At 40.4% G+C, this 17,097-nt stretch overlaps 1 protein-coding gene and 1 pseudogene across 3 annotated transcripts in view; both read right to left on the bottom strand.

Moving 5' to 3' along the window:
- MRPL22 (mitochondrial ribosomal protein L22) overlaps window positions 1-17,097 on the bottom strand; it is a 35,526-nt gene that overhangs the window by 15,857 nt on the left and 2,572 nt on the right. The gene's annotated exons all lie outside the window — the stretch shown is intronic.
- Window positions 2,286-4,302, bottom strand: LOC133251762 (PITH domain-containing protein 1-like; annotated as a pseudogene).

The following is a 17,097-nucleotide window of genomic DNA, read 5'->3' as shown; positions in this document are numbered from 1 at the left end:
AGACTATCTTTTCCCCAACATATATTCTTGCTCCTCTGTCCTAAGTTAATTGACAGAATATTTGTGGGTTTATTTCTGGGCTCTCTATTCTGTTCCACTGATCTGTGTGTCCATTTTTATACCAATATCATACTGCTCTAACTACCACAGCTTTGTAATAGAGTTTGAAATCAGTTAGCATGATGCCTTTAGCTTTGCTCTTCTTTCTCAAGATTGCTTTGGTTACTGGAGTCTTTGGAGGGTCCATACAACTTTTAAAAGTGTTCCATTTCTGTGAAAAAACGCCACTGAAAAATTCTTTTTAATTTTTTTACTTTTGGCGGTGCTGATCTTTGGTGCCGCGTGGGCTTTTCTCTAGCTGCTATAAGAGAGCTACTCTCCAGCTGCGGTGTGCAGGCTTCTCATCACGGTGGCTTCCCTTGCTGTGAGGCACAGGCCCTAGGACACGTGGGCTCAGTAGCTGCAGCTCCCAGGCTCTAGAGTACAGGCTCCACGCTCGTGGCGCTCAGGCTCAGTCACTCCACAGCACGCGGAGTCTTCCCAGGTGAGGCATCGAATCCGTGGCTCCTGCACTGGAAGGTGGATTATTTACCAGTGAGCCACCAAAGAAGCCCTGCCACTGAAATTCTGAAAGGGATTGCATTGAATCTGTAGACTGCTTTGAGTGGTATGGTCATTTAACAATATTAATTCTTCCAATCCATGAACACAAAATATCTTTGCATTTATTTCTATCTTCTTCAATTTCTTTCATTAATGTCCTGTAGTTTGTAATATACAAGTTTTTCATCTCCTTGGTTAAATTTATTTTTAGATATTTTATTCTTTTTGATGACATTATAAATGGGTTACTTGATTATCTGATAGTTCATTATTAATATAAACAAGTTTTTGTGTATTGATTTTGTATCCTGCAACTTTACTGAATTCATTTAATAGTTTTTTCGGAGTCTTTAGGGTTTTCTTATCAAATGTTATCTGTAAATAAGAGTTTTACTTCTTCCTTTCCAATTTGGATACCTTTTATTTCTTTTCTTGTCTAATTTCTGCAGCTAGAACTTCTAATATCATTTTGAATAAAAGTGGTTATTTGGATACCTTTTATTTCTTGTCTAATTTCTGCAGCTAGAACTTCTAATATCATTTTGAATAAAAGTGGTTAGAGTGTATGTATATCATCATCTTTGTTCCTGATCTTATAAGAAAAGTTTTTAGCTTTTCACCACTGAGTATGATGCTAGCTGTGGACTTGACATATATGGCTTTTATTATGTTCAGGTATGTTCACTCAATGCTTGCTTTTTATCAAAAATGGATACTGAAAGTTTTTATCATAAATGAATATTGAATTTTGTCAAATGCTTTTTCTGTACAACCATACTGAGATGATCATACGATTTTTTTTAATCCTTCATTTTGTTAACGTAGTGAATTGCATTAACTGGTTTGCATGTGTTGAACCATTTTTGGAATTGCAAAGTGTTGAATGCATTTTTAAAATAAATCCCACTTAATCATGGTCTGTGATCTTTTTTTTTTTTTTTAAGTCTGGCAAGGACTTATTAGGAAGCTTATTAGTCACACTGAATAAAAAGCCAAGAACAGAAGAAGTGAGATCTCCAAATTTCTGCCACTGGGCTTACAACACTAGTTAGAAGCTGATAAACATTAAGGATATCCCAAAGGGAAACATATCAAAGTCCCATCTTACCCCAACCAGGATGCCCACAAACACAGAAACAATGCCATTCTCTCCTCAGACCGCTTACCTGGGCAACAGGAAAAAAAGACCCTCTCAAGCTATTAAGCAACATCAGGAGATTCCTGCTCTTCAAGCTATAACGTGGGACACTGTGCATGACTGACAACTCCAAGCTGAGCAACTTGACAAGAATGTTGAAAGATGACAGGGAGAAGGAGCAAGCAGGGACAAGTATTTCTAGTTGGAGACCCTCCTGATGGTTAATACAAACACAATGCTGAGGCTTCAAAAAGTTTACCGCAGCCCAGGAATAGTTTCCATTTTAAAAAACAAGTCATAAAATAATCCTGCCACAAAGCAACAAGACACTTGGGATCCCATGGCCACATAAACTGGGAAGGCAGGCATTATCCATGGCTGCCAGATACTGACCAGCCCAAGACCCAATTTCTGTAGGGCCCTAGAGAACCACGATTGTTCCCTGCTACCCACACAACCCTTCCTGGGGGTGTGGTACCTTCCACAGGCCAGGTTTCTGCAGCAAGCCCCAAAGACAAAGCTTGGCAGAGGCTGTGGCAGCCAACTCTCTTTGAAGCCCCATCTCTCTTTGTCCTTCCCAACAGGATGTCATACTTCTTCAATGACACAACGCCTCTATGGGAGTCTTAGCCAGACCTTAGGAAATAAAGTGTGTCTGTGGGGTTACCTGATGGACCCTGTGGTCAGCTGGATTGGCTCATGCTTCATAATTGCAGATGGTCATCTCATGTGAACAAAGCTCAGTCCATTCTCCTCTCAGGCCAATATAAAAGACCTTTGTGGTATCAGCTCCAAATTTTTTTGAAATATGAATTGAGAGATGACAGATATTTGAAAAATGAGAAATTTCTGTAGCATACTCTAATTCCCCTGTAAGATCCCAGTTCAGACTAAAGGTCTGATCTGGCTCCTTGTCTCTATCATCAAAGGACATCTTTGGAATGTTCCTGTACAGTCTCATCTCAGAGGGGTGTGAGTCATCATTGTCTCCCATTATAATGATGCCCTTGAGCTTGACATTGCCAGTACATGGAATATTAAACATAAGCTCTTCATCTGCATCACTTTCAACAAACCTGGAGCGGTCAGTCAGCTCCTCCCATGGCCTAAAGACGCCAGGGCCGCTGCCCTCATGGCTCTCCTTGAGGCACTGAGACTGCTCCAGGTCAAAGAGCAGGTACAGGCCGAAGGTCAGGCCGCGCTGCTAGGGAGGCTCCTCCCGTTTGGCGGCGCAGCAGCAGCCGTCCCCACGATGGCCATGCGAAAGGGCAACTCCACTGCCCGCGCGTCCCCTCAGCCTGCCGCTGCCGCCGCTCCCCACCACTCCTCTATAATCCTTTTAAAGTACTGGTGAATTTAGTTTGCTAAGAACTTGTTGAGGATTTTGCATCTGTGGTCATCAGGGATATTGGCCTGTAATTTTTTGTGTGTGGCACATTATTTGGTTTTGGTATCAGGATAATACTGGCCTCATAAAATGTGTTTGGAAGAATTCTGCCCTGTTCTATTTGGGGGGAGAGTTTGAGAAGGACTGATTTTAATTCTTTGAATGTTTGGTAGAATTTACCAGGGAAGCCATCTGGTCCTGGACTTTTGTTTGTTGGAAAGTTTCTGATTACTGATTCAGTCTCCTTGCTAGTAATCAGTTTGCTCAGATTTTCTATTTCATTATGATTCAGCCTTATGCTTCCCAGGTGGCGCAGGGCTTGGTAAAGAATCCACCTGCCAAACCAGGAGACACAAGAGACGCAGGTCGATCCCTAGGTTGATAAGATCTCCTGTAGGAGGAAATAGCAATCCACTCCAGTGTTCTTGCCTGGAAAACTCCATGGAGGGAAGCCTGGTGGGCTACAGTCCATGGGGTTGCAAACAGTCCAACATGACAGCACACACACACACATAGATTCAACTCAGCCTGAGGTTACGCGTTTCTAGGAATTTATTCATTTCTTCTAAATTGTCCAATTTGCTGGCATATAATTATTCATAGTAGTCTCCTTTTTTTCAATATTTTTAAAGTTTATTTATTTATTTTGGCTGCACTGGGCCTTCACTGCTGTGCATGGGCCTTCTCTAGTTGCTGCAAGTGGGGGCTACTCATTAGCTGCAGTCCGTGGGCTTCTCACTGCAGTGGCCTCTCTTGGGCCCTGGGTACGCAGGCTTCAGTTGTTGCGGTGCATGGGCTTAGCTGCCCTGCAGCATGTGGACGCTACTGAACCAGGGATCAAGCCCACATCCGCTGCAGTGGTAGGCGGAGTCTTAACCACTGGACCACCAGGGGAGTCCCATAGTGGTCTCTTAAGATCCTTTGTATTTCTGTGGTATCACTGTCACATTTCTTCTTTTCATTTCTGGTTTTATATAATAAAGTCCTCTCTCTTTTTTCTTGTTGAGTCTAGCTAAAGGTTTGTCGGGTTTGGGGGATTTCTTTTTTTTAATCTTTTCAAACAATTAGCTCTTAGTTATCAGTATTTTCTCTTGTCTTTTTAGTGTCTAGTTCATTTGTTTCTGCTTTAATTTCTATTATTTCCTTCTTTCTGACTACTAACCTTGGGCTTCATTTGTTCTTCTAGTTCCTAGAGGTGTAGAGTTAGGCTGTTTCTTGGAAGATTTTTCTTATTTCTTGAGGTAGGCATTTATTGCTGTGAATTTCCCTCTTAGAGCTGCTTTTGCTGCATCCCATAAATTCTGGTATATTGCATTTCCATTTTTCTTAAGGTATTTCCTGACTACTTCTTTGACTCATTGGTTATTCAGTAACATATTATTTAATCTCCTATACCTCCTCCCATAGACACACTGAGTCTACAGCTACATATGGAACAATATCTTCTCTTAATTATAAATGTACTATTCTCAAAACAAAAACAAAAGAGGCACTTTAAATTCAAAGAAAGTCTATTTCTATTTTGTTATGTTTACTTTAAAATTATGACATATCATCATGTGTCACTTAAAAAAAATTCTGTTCCTTGATAAAGACTTATACCTGACAAATAAAAAATTAACTAATAAGATAATGCACATCACACAATACAGGTGGAGAGTCTTCATAAAACTGTAAACTGAGCACCATCAATTAACATTTAAGCAGCACTTCTGTGTCTTGTTTTGGCTATTGTATTTGTCAAACTTTAAAATACAGGCAACAAAGTGTGTGTGTGTGACTATACAAAGAAAACAATTATGTATTTGAATATGTATTTATAACAAATCAACAATATCAGCACACATCTGCTGTAGATCTTTGAAGCAAACATGTATTCTGTTACTAATAAATTTGAAATTAAAAGCAAAAAAAAACAAAAAAAACTAAAGGCTGGCTGGATGACAACACATCAGGTACACAAGAAGAAAATTATATCACAGCAGTAGGAGAGGTTGGCTCACAATCTTGTCATAAATCCCATGCCCACCATGGCAACCCATAACTGAGAGGGAACTCAACACTCAGAGCTTCTCTCTGAGAAATAAAGGGTTCAAACTCCACATCTGGCCCTACAACTTTTAAGGCACACACTTGAGAGATGAACCCCCAAAACACCTAATTTTGAAAACCAATTGAGCTCACGGCCTACAACCCACAAGCCGGAGACAATCAGAGAAACACCTCTTAAAGAGTCAAAATCAGAAACTCACTCACCCCAATGCTCAGCTCAGAGACAGCCAATTTCCACACTTACAATAAAGGAGGCTCACCTGCTTACATTAAAACTTCAGCCTGAGGATTTCCCCAGCAGTACCACGGTTAAAACCGAGGTCTCACTGCAGAGGGTTCAGAGGCTCAATCTCTGGTCAGGGAACTAAGATCCCACAAACTATGTGTTATGGCCAAAAGTAAATTTAAACGAACAAACAAACCAACCCTCAGCCTGAAGGGCAAGTTAACACACACATTTAGGAGCCTGCTGCAACACTCTCCAGGGAAGGAGCCTGGTAGGCACCATCTTTGCTCTCTCCTTTACCATGCTCCAGAGAACCAGTATCTATCTCCCAGAAGAGAGCCTTTATATGCATCTGGTACCCCAGGAGGTAACTCTTGATTGTCTGGCTCTGGAGGTCAGAGGAGCTTACGTTCCTGTTCACATGGAACTGTAGTAATAGGTGTCACCCAGAAAAGAGCTCATAACCCTGTCTGGCACCATGAATTTTATGACCGCTGCCAGGGGACACTTCTACATCACTTGGCTCTGGTAATCAGAGGCTTAAACTTACTTGTGGGTCCCTCAGGAATGTAACCAATGGCGAAAGAGTTCTTAAACAGTTGCCACCCCTGGGACACAGCAAGAGGCAACAGACCTTTGAGGTCTGTCTTTCTATGAAGGAGGCCTATTAGCTAACCATCCTAACTGGCCTGGAGGCAGGCTTCTAAGCAAACAATACATATCAAGGGGCTGACTATAATCCTTTCCAAAGTTGGGGCTGGTGGTGGGGAGGTTGTAGACACTATCTTAGCACTCATCCTCTGGCAGGCTACAAAGCACCAGTGTCTCTGGAGGGGAGCTTTACACACGTCTGTTATAGTTTCTGCAGCTGACGTCCAAGGGATGCCCCTTGATCATCTGGCCCTCATGGTCAGAGGGGCTTGTGTTCTGGGTCTCATGGGACTGCGGCCATTGGGGAAGGATGGTTCATGGCAGGCCACCATCCTCAGGTGACTGCACAGAAGCAGACCAAGGCACACTCCTCAGTCTTTTTATGGAGGAGACCACACTGCAGTCCTGGAACTTTTGACTGAGTGAAAAGCCTTAAGTCTGCAACACATTAGTAGCCTCTGAAGCAGCTCTCAAGAATGCAGGCTGGGGTCTTCCCTGGTTTCCAGTGGTTAAGACCTCATGCTTCCAATGCAGGAGGCACAGGTTTAATCTTTGGCTGGGGAACTAAAATACTACATGCCTTGCAGTGCAGCCAAGAAACAAAACAAAACAAAAAATAACGCAAGCTGTAGACATCAGCTGGGAGCCGTTTCTCTGCCTTACTCCAGCTTACCAATATCTTCCCAAAAAGAAGCTCATACACTCATCTGGAGAGAGTATCCTGATTTTTGCAACCACTGCCCAGAGGACAGATCTCCTGGCTCTGGGGGCCAACAGGGCTTACCTTCGTGGCCCCCCAGAACTGAATATATTTGCATACTTATAAATTTGCTGCCTGAGGGTCTAGCTTCCAGTCAGATTGAATCTAGGTGCTGAACTCCTCTTTGGAACACTATTCTCGGCACAACCTCAATAAATGGGAGCCATTTGCCACTTGTGCAAACACAGAAGTTTGAAAGACAAACAAAAGCTGTGGCAGGGATAAATGAAAAGTTTCACCTCCTACATGAGGCCACTCCTTCAAGACTGGGAGAAGTGGTTGTTTCTTCTACTGTATAGAAACCAACACAGAGAGTAAAGTGGAATGAAGACACAGAGGAATATGTTCCAAGTGAGTTAACAAGATAAAAACCTCACAAAAAATTCTTAAGGAAACAGAGATAAGTAATTTACCTAATAAAGAGTTCAAATTAATGGTCAGCAAGATGCCCACTGAATTGGGAAGATAAATGGATGAAAAGAGTGAAAACTTCAACAAAGAGTGGAAAATATAAGAAAATATACAGTCCATGGATTTCTCCAGGCCAGAATACCAGCATGGACACCCCTTCCCTTCTCCAGGGAATCTTCTCAACCCAGGGATCAAACCCAGGTCTTCCGCATTGCAGGCGGATTCTTTACCAGCTGAGCCATAGGGGAAGCCCAAGAATGCTGGAGTAGATAGCCTGTCCTTTCTCCAGGGGATCTTCCTGACCCAGGAATCGAACTGGGGTCTCCTGCACTGCAGGTGGATTCTTTACCAGCTGAACTACCAGGGAAGCAACAGAAGTCACAGAGCTGAAGAATTACTGCACTGAAAAATACACTTGAGGAATATCAACAACAAACTCAATGAAGCAGAAGAAAGAATCTGTCAACTTTAAGAAAAGGCAGTAGAACTCACCCAAGCACAGCAACAAAAGGAAAAAGAATAAACTTCCAACCAAGAATACTCTTATCTGGCGAAGTTACCATTCAGAATTGAAGGAAAGACACCAGAAAATGGGGATAGCAGGAACCTACCTCAACATAATAAAGGCCATATACGACAAACTCCAAGCAAACATTTTTCTTAATGGTGAAAAACTGAAACTATTTCCTCTAAGATCAGGAACAAGACAAAGGTGCTCACTCTCACCACTATTATTCAATATAGCTTCACAAGTTTTAGCCACAGCAATCAGAGAAGAAAAAGAAATTAAATGAATCCAGATTGGAAAAGAGGAAGCGAAACTCTCACTGTTTGCAGATGATATGATTCTACACATAGAAATGCCTAAAGGAGCCACCAGAAAATTACTAGAGCTGATCAATGAATTTACAGTAAAGTTGTAGGATACAAAATTAAGAGAGAAATCCCTTGCATTCCTATACACTAACAACAGTCAGAAAAAGAAATTAAGGAAACAATCCCATTCGCCACTGAAACAAAAAGAACAAAATTCCAAGGAATAAACCTACCTAAGGAGACAAAAGACCTGTATGCAGAAAACTGTAAGACACTGATGAAAGAAATCAAAGACGACACAGATGGAGAGACGTACCATATCACTGGATTGGAAGAATCAATACTGTGCAAATGACTACACTACCCAAAGCAAGCTACAGATTCAACGCAATCCCCACCAAACTACCAACAGCATGTTTCAGAGAACTAGAACAAAAAATTTCACTATTTGTATGAAAACAAAAAGACTCCAAATACCCAAACAAACTAGACAAATAAGAAGGGAGCTGGAGGAATCAACCATCCTGATCTCAGACTATACTACAAAGCTATTGTCAGTCAAGACAGTATGGTATTGGCACAAAAACAGAAATACAGATCAACAGAACAAAATAGAAAGTCCAGAGATAAATACACATACCTATGGGTACCTTATCTTTGACACGGGAGGCAAGAATATACAGTGGAGAAAAGAGAGCCTCTTCAATAAGTGGCGCTGGGAAAACTGGTCAACCTCATGTAGAAGAATGAAACTAGAACACTTCCTTACACCATACACAAAAATAAACTCAAACTGGATAAAAGACCTAAACGTAAGGCCAGACACTATAAAACTCTTAGAGGAAAACATAGGCAGTACACTCTTTGACATAAATCACAGCAATAACCTCTTTGACTCACCTCCCAGAGTAATGGAAATAAAAACAAAAATAAACAGTGGGACCTAATTAAGCTTAAAAGCTTCTGCACAGCAAAGCAAACTACAAACAAGACGAAAAGACAACCCTCAGAATGGGAGGAAATAAATGCCTGTGAAACAATTGAGCAAGGATTAATCTCCAAAATATATAAGCAGTTGATGCTGCTCAATACCAGAAAAACAAACAACCCAATCAAAAAATGGGTGTGAGAACTAAAGAGGCATTTCTCCAAAGAAGACATACAAATGGTCAACAAACACATGGAGAGATGTTCAACATCGTTCATTACTAGAGAAAAGGAAATGAGGTATCACATCACACCAGTCAGAATGGCCATCATCAAAAAATTTACAAACAATAAATGCTGGAGAAGGTGTGGAAAAAAAGGGAATCCTCTTGCACTGCTGGTGGGAATGTAAACTGATAGAGCCACTATGGAGAACAGTATGGAGATTCCTTAAAAACTATGAATAAAATTACCATATGACCCAGCAATCCCACTACTGGGCATACACCATGAGGAAACCATAACTGAAAAAGACGCATGTAAGCCAATGTTCACTGTACCACTATTTACAATATCTAGGTTACAGAAGCAACCTAGATATCCATCGACAGATGAACAGATAAAGAGGTTGTGGTACATACATACAATGGAATATTATTCAGCCATAAAAAAGGAACATGGTTGAATCAGTTCTAATGAGGTAGATGAACACAGAACCTATTATACAGAGTGAAGAAAGTCAGAAAGAGAAAAATCGTATGTTAACGCTACTAACGCTTTCTGGAATCTAGAAAAATGGTACTCATTAAGCTATTTTCAGGGCAGGAACAGAGATGCAAACATAGAGAATGGACTTTTGGACACAGGAGGAGAAGGTGAGGGTGGGACGAACTGAGAGAGTAGCAATGAAATATATACATTATCATATGTAGAAAAGCTAATGGAAAGTTGCTGCGTCACACAGGGAGCTCAACAAGGTCCTCTGACAACCTAGAGGGGTGGGATGGGGGTGGTGGGTGGTGAGGGAGTGGATATATGTATACTTATGACTGATTCACTTTGTTGTATGGCAGCAGCCAACACAATATTGTAAAGCAGCTGTCCTCCGATTAAAAATAAAAGCAAAGAAAAAAACTGAAATACATATATGTAGACAATTGCTTCAAGAGAAAAAAAAAAAAGAACTGAAGGAGAGAGTTTTCTAGACAAGCAAAAGCTAAAGGGGTTCCTCATCACTAAACTGACCTTACAAGAAATAAGAAATGCTCAAGGAATTTCTTTAAGTGTGGACTACTATAACTTTAAAAGTATAAAAGTTATTTAACCACTGGAAATTTGAACACTGGACATTCAATACTTTTAAATAAGATACACGGTGAAATATTTATTGATGAAATAATAAACTATCTGGGATTTGTTTCAAAATATGATGGGGGAGAGCAAGGGCCAAAGAAAAAACAAGAAAGGCCATGAGTTAATAGTGCTGGAGTTGGATGATGGGTTCATGTGGGATCACCATATTGTCTACTTTTCCTTGCATCTGGATATATTCAAATAACAACAAACTTTGGTGCTTCCCTGCTGCTCAGAATATAGTCCAAGCTCCTTAATAAGACATAGAAGGCCTCTCATACTCTAACCCCAAGCTGACCATCGTAGCTTATTTACCTTAAGGCACAGACATTCATTGTTCCCTGTACAAGCCACATACTTTTATATCTTTACACTTTTGCTCACATTGTTCTCTCTTCCTTATCTCCTGAATGAAATGCATGTCCTGTTTTAAGTCCCAGCTCAAATGTCACCTCAATGTGAAGCATTGAGCACCTCAACGTGAACCTGATTCCTTGTTTGAGACAACCAAACCGCCGCCCACCCCCCCGCCTTAATATTAATACTTTGTTCTTGCCAGCTGTACAACAATGAGTTGGACTACTCCTGAACTATTAATAAGATGACTGCAAAACAATGAGTTCCTGCAGTAAGTGTATCAATTTAAGCATCTCAAGGGCACGTCTGACATCCTTTGTATTTCAGCACCAAGGACAGTATCTGGCACATTCATACTGAGTGAAAATTAATCTACACTTAAATATTCAAAGTTGTACACTGGCAGACTCTCACACAATATATGCAATTAGATTAGACACTTGGTAAAGTCTTTGCTTTTAATTCTCAAACAATTCAGGCTAAAGAATTTTAAAAATGTATTCTTCTAGTGGCTCATTTCTCCTACTCTACCTCAAGTTCACTGATCAGTGCCATCGAACCTAACAAAATCTGTACCTTTGCCATCCACCTTTAGGTTCCACTATTTTAACTGAAAAGCACAAAACTAGGACACATGACGTTAGAGGACAGAATTTTCTAATAAAATTATAAGCCAGGTGATGAGGGCAGACTATAGAATCCAGCAGACCTGGATCTAAATCCTACCTCTAATCCTAGGTGAACGGCCTTGGGGAAGTGACATAACTTTCGAGGCCTCAGTTTTCTCATCAGTAAATGAGTAATAATAATTATCTCATAGGCTTTGTTTTGGCTGCACTGTGCAGCATGTGGCATCTTAGTTCCCCAACCAGGTGTTGAACCCACAGCCCCTGCAGTGGAAGCACAGAGTCTTAACTACTGGACTGCCAGGGAAGTCCCCCCTCATAGGCTTCCTGAAATGGAAAGTCACTCAGTCGTGTCCAACTCTTTGCAATCCCATTGACTGTACAGTCCATGGAACTATCCTGGCCAGAATACTGGAGTGGGTAGCCTATTCCCTTCTCCAGGGGATCTTCCCAACCCTGGGATTGAACTCAGGTCTCCCACACAGCAGGCAGATTCTTTACCAGCTGAGTCACAAGGGAAGCCCAAGAATACTGGAGTGGGTAGCCTATCCCTTTTCCATGGGATCCTCCTGATCTAGGAATCGAACCAAGGTCTCCTGCATTGCAGACAGATTCTGCACCAGCTGAGCTACCAGGGAAGCCCATAGGCTTCTTAAGGAGCTCAAATGAGATACTTTAAGTAAAATATTTAATCTGACACATTAATGAGGCTCAATAAATTTCAGATATTATTACTTTTAGAATGAGAAGAACAATACCTACTTCATTCTGTTGGCAGTAGATACATAATTAACATACAACACCCCACAAAGTCTAGCACATGATATACACCAGTACCTAGTATTAATTTTTAATTAGGCCCTCTGAACAATTCATCTCTTCTGTTCTCAATAAGTAAATAAATAAACACTTTGCAGATTTAAAAAAAAAAAAAAACACTTTGAACTGCAAACTTCACATTACACAATTTCAAACCTCCTCTCATGTTTATAATCATGGTCAAATTTGTTTCTATGAAGCTGTGATTCATGAGCCCTAAGTTAGGCAATTTTTTTTATCTATGATAAGAGGAATTGGTGTACTTCATCTCCAGGGTATCTCTGAACCTTAATCTTCTCTAATCTCATGCCTAACAGCAGGATTTCAGAAATATGAATGGCTTGGCTTCTATTTAAAAAACAAACAAAACTGAAAGGCAACCAGGATCACCTTTTATCACTTTGAAATTCATACATCACTACTGATATTTACTCTATCTTTTCATTTACTAGGAAACCCACATCCCTTTACCTTCACTGTTATCTCTGTAACTTCAGTGAAGGAAGGTAGGCATGAACTACCAGTCTAGAGTGTTCGTACACAAAACATACACACAGGTTCCCACAGTACAGTGAGACTGCCAGAACTCAAGCAGAAAGTGGATGGTATGCTGGAACTACCATACGAATTTCCCTACTCTCATCATTCTGGTGTTTTATATCTACCAGTACTGAAGGATTAAGTTTAAGTAGCACTTTTCAAATCCTGCCCATAGTCATTTGGCATTGAAAAGTAGTTCAGCATTGAAAAGTAGCAGATCCAAGCCAAATTTTAGGATTAAGAGTTAAATCAAATAAGAGTATCTGAAACTTTATAAAGTCACAATTTGACAGAATGAATACTTCCTCTTTGTTACTCAAAGTTTATTTAGAAATTTAATACAAGGTATACCTAAGTCCCAAGTGAAGATAATACTGGCCTCCAGCTCAATCTTAGGAGAATCACGTTATTAGATGCAACAAGGTAAAAAAAATTCTTTGTTCCAAATTTACTTCAGAGAACATCAAATTAATTCCACACTTGAGACTGAATAAAAGAACATACTCTCTCCTGACTCAATTAAAATCTAAAAGGGCTGAAGTGATATATATATATATATATACACACATATATTCTCAGGCATGCCTGCATGCTAAGTCACTTCAGTCATGTCTCTTTGAGACCCTATGGACTGTAGCCCACCAGGCTCCTCAGTTCATGGGATTCTCCAGGCAAAAATACTGGAGTGGGTTCCCACGCCCGCCTCCAGGGGATCTTCCTGACCCAGGGATCCAATCTGCATCTCCTGCGTTACAGGCAGTTTCTTTACTGCTGAGCAACTGGGGAAGCCCTGTATATTCTCATAACTCAATATAATTTTACTGTGTGAAAATCAAGGACAAGCAATCAAGGAAACAGGAATTTAGCAACAAAAAAAAGTGAAACCAACGTTGGTCTTGGTATCTTCATATCTTCAAACTTCATATCTCTTCCTTGCTAATTAAACCTCCAGTATCTCCTCCCTCATCCTTAGTCTCAGCTGATAACTGTGCTTCTTCACTGAGATAAACAATCAGAAGAGAACATCTACAAGCTCCCACCACCTAATCTACATACGTACCAGCATCCGTATCCATACACACTTACGACTATACCTTCACTTACTACTATAATTCAAGTCTATGCACTAACCAGGAGCAATATCATCCCCTGCTCCCTAGATCCCATTCCTTCTCACCTACTCAAGAGCACTGCTCCCACAATTCTTTCTTCCCCCTTTAAATCATCAATTTTTCTTCTCTATTGGAACATTCCCATCAGCAAACAAATATATTCTAGTATCTATCAAAACAAACTGTCCCCAACCAACTTCCTCGAACTACTCAAGCAAAACTCCTTGAATGAGTTACCTAAATTCCTTGTCTCTCATTCCAGCCCTACCATTCACCCTTAATCACCCTCTCCAATCGTGACACCAACACTGCTTTATTAAAGTCATTGAAGATATCTGTGTTGTAAAACCCAGTGGACAACTCTCACCCAGAATGATTTAAGTATCTCTGGTAAAAGGGATCTGACTACTCAACGATTCCAACTCTGGGGGGGGGGGGGGGGGGGGTTCCTCACACCACCACCAAGCAACACTCACATCAGTTGGGAGTCCTACAATTCAATTCTGACACCCTCTACCTGGGGATAGCAGATTAAGGCCTTCTCCCATAAAACCACCATCCACTTCAGATACCAATTACAAGCCCAAGTTGCTACCTGTGCTTCTGACCAACTGCCTATATAAATCAAAAGGTTCTCATGACCCCCTTTTTGGGTTTGCTAAAGCAGCTTATAAGATTCAGGAAACCTACTTAATCACTAGATTAATGACTTTTTACAAAAGATTGAACCCCCTTTTGTCTTCTTATGGAGGCCTCATTACATAGGCAGGATTAACTCATTCACTGGCCATTGGTAACTGATTCAACCTCCACTCCTTCCCCCATCCCTGGATACCAGGAAGTGGTACAACTGAAAGTCCCACCCCTCCATTCATGCTTGATTCCCCTGGCAACCACCACCCCGTCTTCAGTGCCTTCCCAAACTCACCTCATTAATAAAAACCCTGTGGAAAGGGGCTTGTCAGGAATAACAAGAGACCCATTTCACTTTATGCCTCTGAAGTCATAAACTGAGATGAAACACGAAAGATGATGACAAAAGAAGCTCCCAAATCTATGGCTCAGGAAATTCCAAAGGTTTTGGGAGCTATAAGCCAGAACCATGGACAAGCCTCAAATAATGGTCAATTTTTCTTTTTTCAAAAGTAAATGCAAGCACACACTTGACTTCTATTTGACTCCTTTTAACTAAAACATTAAAATGCTGCTGCTGCTGCTAAGTCGCTTCAGTCGTGTCCAACTCTGTGCGACCCGATAAGACGGCAGCCCACCAGGCTCCCCCGTCCCTGGGATTCTCCAGGCAAGAACACGGGAGTGGGTTGCCATTTCCTTCTCCAATGCATGAAAGTGAAAAGTGAAAGTGAAGTCGCTCAGTCGTGTCCAGCTCTTCGCGACCGCATGGACTGCAGCCCACCAGGCTCCTCCGTCCATGGGATTTTCCAGGCAAGAGTACTGGAGTGGGGTGCCATTGCCTTCTCTGAAATAAAAGGTAATTAAACTGTACCATTTCAATCATAGTTTGTGGTTCATGGGACCTTTGTCACTTTTCGGAAACACAACCTGAATTGATTAGGAGTAAGTACCATAGTGTATACAATTTACTTTCAAATGATTGAGGGGGGAAAAAAGCATATATATTTATAGAGAGCTAAAATTATGAGTTCAGCTGATGAGTACAGCTGAAGGACATTGTAATATTAACTTTCCTACAGAATTTAAATTTTTCAAAATTTAAAGGGAAATATTTCATCCATTAGCACAAGGGCCACTGCCCATACCACCAATCATCACTGTGTAGTTACATACATAACTGTGTACCATTATTGTGCTTTTGTTTGGTTATCATGTCCCAATGCAAAGATTCCTACACCAAGGATGAGGAAATTACAAGTCAAACTATGAATACTATATGCATTTTTCTGGGAACATGTTTTGTGGCTTTCATCAGACTCTCAAAGAAGCCTGTGACTCAAATTTAAGAATCACTGACCTAAAGGGCAAGGAATCGCAACTCCCTCAGGTCATAGGTTAAGATTAATTAAAAGAGCACAAGTCGACATGGTAGCCATATCTGCTGGTCATAGCTATCAGAACACTGACAGCATAGATACATTAAAAACGAGAGATAATTTCTCTAGGTAAAGGTGCACTTGAAAACATGTGCGTTATTTTCAAATATCTTTTGATATTGATTTCTAACATAATTCCACAGTGATGAGAACAGACTCTGTATGATTTCAACACCTTTAGACCATAAAATATTTGCACCTTGTTTTATGTCCCTGAATATGATCCAGTGTCTCCTAGTCTATGGGAACTTGAATAGAATTTTTATCCTACTGTTGTGTGAAAATTGTATAAGTCTTAATTACGTTGAATTGATTTATGGTTCTTTTCAGGTCTACTATATCCTTCTACTTTTCTGTATATTCATTCTATTAATTTTTGAGCATTTGATATTGAAGCTCCAAGTAAAACTGTTAATTTATCTACTTAAAAAATAACTGTAATAAATAGTGGAACTATAGGCAACTCTGTTCTGTATTTTCCAAGTCTCCTGTAAATGTGTTATCATACTTTAATAATTAAAAAAATAAAAAAGAGGGGAAAAAAAGAATTAAAAAAAAGTAGGGCTGATGGATGAAGTAGATAACCTCATCTAAGAGTGTTGAGTACCCACTGATTGATTCTAGCATTAAATATGATTCCTCTCAAACAACTTCACAGCAGTATCATCTCCAACACATTTTCACAGTGCCATGCACTATAAGACACTTTACGTATTAAGTCTCTTAATTCTCACAACCATCCTTGAAGTTAAATATTATCCTCATTCTTTGATATGAGGAAAAACTGAAACTGAATCTCAGAGAAGTTAAGCAAATGACCCGAGGCTACAGCACTTGTGCCTGACAGAACCTGATATCCAGTTCTATCGCCTGAAGTCCAGTGTTTCTCAAATCTGTCACAATGCATCATTCTTCCACCAAATTGCTGATTCATAGTATTTCCAACTTGATTTTCTTGTGGAGAATTTTAACATATGTACACCTTAGTAATTAGTGCCTTCAAACTTTTACACCGGCTCTTCTATTTTTAAAACACCAAACCATACTCTTCACTCTTTAAATTTTAACGTCACTTCTTCCAGAAGGACTCCCCTGATAAACCCCTTAGGGGTTCATCACTCTTGTCCCTCCCATGTGTGATACAGCACTATTTTAAGCCAGAGAATTTTTTGTTTAGATCCTAGATTTGCCATGTAACCTTCAGTAAGTCACAAAATTTCCCAAATGCATGCATCACTAAAATGGGAGAC

The sequence above is a fragment of the Bos javanicus genome, chromosome 7 (genome assembly GCF_032452875.1).
Source record: "Bos javanicus breed banteng chromosome 7, ARS-OSU_banteng_1.0, whole genome shotgun sequence".
Taxonomy (NCBI): domain Eukaryota; kingdom Metazoa; phylum Chordata; class Mammalia; order Artiodactyla; family Bovidae; genus Bos; species Bos javanicus.
Note: the sequence above shows the minus strand (reverse complement) of the source record. Positions and strands in the feature narration are given on the sequence as shown.